At 33.2% G+C, this 5,844-nt stretch overlaps 1 long non-coding RNA gene across 1 annotated transcript; it reads right to left on the bottom strand.

Moving 5' to 3' along the window:
- Window positions 1–1,421: 1,421 nt before the first annotated feature.
- LOC118763206 lies at window positions 1,422–5,040 on the bottom strand. The gene is made up of 3 exons (XR_004998956.1): window positions 4,899–5,040; window positions 2,160–2,163; window positions 1,422–1,432 (listed from the first exon to the last, which is right to left on the bottom strand). It is a non-coding gene; the product is annotated as an uncharacterized LOC118763206 (long non-coding RNA).
- Between the last annotated feature and the right edge of the window lie 804 nt (window positions 5,041–5,844).

Raw genomic sequence — 5,844 nt, forward strand, 5'->3', positions numbered from 1 at the left:
CAATAACCAATATGTTGCACATGTATAGTGATATTACGATCATGAAATTAGCATTAGCTTATCACACTCTTTCCCATGGAACCCCTAGGAATCTTTTGCAGAACCCTAGGGTTCTGGGGAACCCCGATTGAGAAATGCTGCTATGCAGTCATGCAAATAAAGGTAATACTTTCTACTCAAGCCTCATATAGTTTTCACAATAAAGGTAACAATTCTCTTATCGATTGTCACCTGTACTTTACCTTCTATACTGTTAATAATTATCTCCAAAGCATGAAATATGGAATAAAAGAGGCTGCAGGACATAGCAAGCAAATCACTTATATCATACCATATAATCTTAAATAAAAAAAAAGGTATGTTAAATAATGCAGTCCTTGATGCACATTGCCTTATCAGAGAGAAAACACACATCATGGTTATCTGCAGAATAAAATATATTTGATCATAATCGTAATTCTCATCAGTCATGGTTCATTTTGGGACTAAACAACAACAACAAACAATAGTAGAACTTCTTACCCATGACTCATTTAGTAAGTGCTGACAATAAAGGTAAATGTACTTTTGTCTCCTACCTGTATATTACATGTTACACTGTTGTCAGTTATTTCTGTACCATCAAACATAGGTTTGATGGTTCTGAAAATATACTTATAAATTATAGAAACATGTTTTATTAAAATAACTGGACATCTTCTGTGATGTTAAGCAAAACACAGCCACATACTGGAAAAGGTATATTTTATAATTTTTTTATATTTAGGTTTTACTGAGGTGAGTAGAGTACTACATTCACATTTGTCCCAGGAAACAATCTGCTTGTGTAAACAACAGGGTTTGAACATGAAAAAAAACCAATAAAATTAACCCAACACCTTAACCACTGAGCCACCACTAACTTTCCATCTGGAAATACTAAAAGAAAACAAATCGTAAATAATTTCTTTAATACAACTAAAATAATTTGATTTTCTGTAATGAGAGATATCTATGAATAGGTCACTTCAAAGGAGACTGGTGGCTTTAATACCTTTCTAAAGAACTCTTTACTCTTTACTCTTTTACTTGTTTCAATCATTTGGCCATGCTGGAGCACTGCCTTTAGTTGAGCAAATCGACTTCACGACTTATTTTTTGCAAGCCTAGTACTTATTCTATCGGTCTCTTTTGCCGAACTCCTAAGTTACGGGGACATAACACATCAGCATCGGTTGTCAAGTGATGATGGGGAACAAACACAGACACACAAACATAAATACACACACACACACACACATATATATGACGGGCTTCTTTCAGTTTCTGTCTGCTGAATCCACGCACAAGGCTTTGGTTGGCTCGAGGCTACAGTAGAAGACAGTTGCCCAGGTGGCACGCAGTGGGACTGAACCCAGAACCATGTGGTTGGTAAGCACAGCCACTCCTATGCCTATAGAAATATAAATGAAATGGAACTATGATTAATAACAAACATGAATTGAAACCTTGAGGCACCTTTCATACATCTATGTGAAATACTCCATACCACAAAATGAAACATACATAGCAATATACCAAATATACATTATACCAATATACTCAACATGTACATCACGAAAACTATGAAATATACAGCTACGCTATATATATATATATATATATATATATATATATATATATATATATATACATATATACATATATATACATTCATATACATACATATACATACATATATATACATATATATACATATATACACACACACACACATATATATATATATACATACATATATATATATATATGCATATATATATATATATATATATATATATAATATATATATATATATGCACATATATATATATATACATATATATATATATATACATATAATATATACATATATGTATATATACTATTATAGTGAGCATATATACCACTGTATCAAACATATACACCACTATACTAAACATGCATTTCGCTTTACCAAATATATGTACTACTACACCCAACATATATATACTGCTGTACCAAAACACAACTTCCACTATGCCAAACACCCAAACCACAGTATCATAGTGATCCTTGTTCTCTTGTGAATATAGTTTTCAACAACCAAAACGAAAAAATTCCAATAAATTCAATAAGTGAGATATTCCAATACCAAAAACATTCCTCAAAGACAATGCAACCATTGCAACAGAGGTGAGTGTATAGATAGTTGGGGTGGGTGTTGTAGAATAGTGAAAACAGCAAGGAGTGAGGTTTAAAGTCAGCTAAAACATGGTTACTACACTTGCAGCTTTATTGTCAGGTGTTTCACTATTAATTGTCTAATCTGTTTAAATATGTTGCATGTGAGTGCAGAATTGATTTTGTCACTTGTAACAGCAACAGAAAGTATAATGTTGTCTTACTGACAGTTAGAGAGAAAAATCTATCAACAGCAATGATATATAGCTACTATAACGAGAGAGAGATGTTCTTGTAGTTGGGTTTGGCTTTTTTCTCCACCCCACTTTTTTTTCTATTCTTTTACTATTAAAGTTGACTCCTGAGGCATGGCAATCTAAAATCTTAAGTCATCACATGATTCATATACATGTTTTTTTGTATTCCACATCTATGCATTTTCTATGACTGTGTGTATATGTGTGAATATATATATTATATATATATATATATATATATATATATATATATATATATATATATATATATATAGATATATATATATATATATATATTATATATATATATATATTATATATATATATATATTATTTATATATATATATGTATATACATGTATGTGTGTATGCATCTATATGTGTATGTATATATATATATATGTATATAAATGTACATGTATATGTTCGTGTATGTATGTTTGTGTGTGTAAACATATATCATTGTATGTATGCATAGGCATACATATATATATACATATATATATATACATATATATATATATATATATATATATACATATATATATATTATATATATATATATATATATAATATATATATATATATATGTATGTACATGTATGTGTGTATGCATCTATATGTGTATGTATATATATATATGTATATACACACATACACATACACACACACACATATGACATACATACAGAAAATCAGACAGACACAGATATACATTTTTATTCAAAGAAGTGCAAGGATGGATGTGTGGCTAAGGAGTCGTCTCAACCATGTGATTTCAGGTTCAGTCCTACAGCACAGCATGTAGTGTAAGTGTCATTACTATAGACCCTGGCTCACTAAAACCTTATGAGTGGATTTGGTAGATGGAAACTAAAAGAAGCCTGTCATATATACCTGTGTGCACATGTTTGTGTGTGTGAGTGTACATGAGTGTGTATTGATGTCTCCGTATCTTGTCACTCGCACGTTAACTGTAAAACAATAAGAGTTTGGTGTCAAGACAAAGGGACAAGTTTTGCAATCTGCACTAAAAACATTTCTGGCTATTATGCAGTTCGCGTTCGAAAGGACTAGGGGAAATATTATGTTGTCTGGAAACAATGTGAAGTCTGGCTGTGTGCATAAAAATGTGCATAAAAAATTACCTTCATCAAATTTTATCCAGCTCATGCAAGCATGGAGAAGTAGACATTGACCCTTTAGAGTTCAGATTACTCAGTCAAAAGTAATGCTTATCTATTCACATTCTTTTGTTTGGATAAATCATGCATTATTTTGTATCTTTGAGATTTCGGTGATTTGACTGTTTAATTTTTAGAATGACATTGTTGGGAAGGCGTGAGAGGCAAATCTGACCTGATTGAACATGAACCAAGTAGAATATTCAAGCCAGATATGGACAATTTAAATGCTAAAGAGTTAAAATAATGCTTCACAGGGTCAAGGGTAACTGGCCCAAGAGAGTACCTATGTTTGCTAATAACCACAAAGGAATCTAAATCATGACATGTTACCAAGCCATACTCAATTGTGAGTGACAAATGGCTTGTATCATCGAAGATTAGTTGCTCATTTTCTTCACTATAGAGAGAACAGCTTGAACAGAATACAATTGATCTACCCTAATTTGCATAATGGTGCAGTTGCTGACAGCATGAATTAATTAATAAATTGAAGCACTACATAACATTCTAGATAAACTGGGATATGATATAAAATTGCAGTATATGTTTATAGCAATCATGTATTTATAATAGCTTTGCCGTGCAAAGTAGATGGTGGGAGTTAAAGCAGAGGTCAATTTTGTCTTTTGTGAAGGTAAATAGCCTAATGGTTAGACTATTCAGCTCATGCTTATAAGTTTGTGGGTTCAATTCCTGAACTGAGCAGCAAGATATGTCCTTGAGCAACACACTTCATTTCACATTGAGTCATGCAATCCAGCTTTAGCCCTTTAGTATTTAAACTGGCCAATCCAGTCAAAATATTCCATCTGTTTTATGTTCAAACTGATCAGATCCAAGCTCTCACACCTACCCTACAAAGTTATTCTACATTAAATGATCACAGCATCAAGAGCTTGATGATATGAGATAATGCATGATTAATTCAAATCAATGTGAATCAATAACCATTACGTTTGATAGAATAATCGGACCTCTAAAGGGTTAAATGAGTGCCAGGCAGTTACTGGCGCAGCCCTCACTTCCTCAAGCTGTTGAATCTTAAATGGTCTGCTGAGTCAATGGTAAGGGTTACGACTACATTACTAAACCATACTCCTTAGTTTTTCATTTTCCTGACCATAGGGAAAAGAGTTATTTATAGATACTTATTGCATAGCTTAGATCAGTGCTCTGCAATCGGTATGCTGTGGTACACTGGTGTGCCACAAGACGATGCTAGGTGTGCCACAGTGTAACCTGAATATAATTTTAATCTCTATACTTTTAGTACCCTCTTTTACGGTATGTCGCCAATCTCTACGGTTGCTGGCAACTGCTTCCCAGTTGCTAATATTGATGTTGCAGGCCTTCATGTCCCTTTTGCAAACATCCTTGTATCGTAAGAACAGTCTTCCCACAGACCTAGTGCTCCTAGCAAGCTCTCCGTAGAGTATGTCCTTGGGGATTCTGCCATCTTCCATACGGCTAACATGTCCAAGCCATCTCATACGTCTTTGTGTGAGGAGTGCAAACATGCTTGATATTCCTGTTTGCTTGAGGACATCTTTGTTGGGGACATGATTCTGCCATTTGATGCCAAGGGAACACAAAGGAATGACAGAGAGAGAGAGGAAAAATGGAAAGACAAGAAAAGATGTCAACAAGAAACTGTGACATTACAACCAGCCAGGCAAAATCTTCACTACATTTACGGCACCTACCAGAGGGAGTGTTTGTCCAGGATAGGACTACACAGCCACAGCAGATGTATTAGAACATGAAATGTAAAAGCCAGATTAGATTATTTTATGCGCAACTTCATTGTCTCCCGAGACAAAAAGGATGCCAACAACAAAATATCTTTAGTTATATTTTTAGTTTTGTGTGCCACCAAAGTTTCAAAAGAATAGAAGTGTACCACAAGTGAAAGCGCTGTCTTAGATAGAACTAAACTGGTCTGTCCTAATATGCATAACAGTGCAATACTGACAACATGAATGAATTAAATTATAAATAGAAGCACCACACAGCATTTTGGATAAACTGTTATGCAATATAAATTTACAACATGTGCTTTTAGTAAACATATTTTAAGCTTTGCAATGAAAAGTTGATGTTGGTGTTAAACCAGTTATTTTAATGCTTTTTTTTTCGTAGCTAGTAAAAATTATCTGCCTCACTAGTTTCAGCATATTTTATTGCTTCATAAAAGGTTGTTAACTCATGTACCTATTAAA

This window comes from Octopus sinensis, linkage group LG4 (assembly GCF_006345805.1).
Source record: "Octopus sinensis linkage group LG4, ASM634580v1, whole genome shotgun sequence".
In the NCBI taxonomy this organism is placed as follows: domain Eukaryota; kingdom Metazoa; phylum Mollusca; class Cephalopoda; order Octopoda; family Octopodidae; genus Octopus; species Octopus sinensis.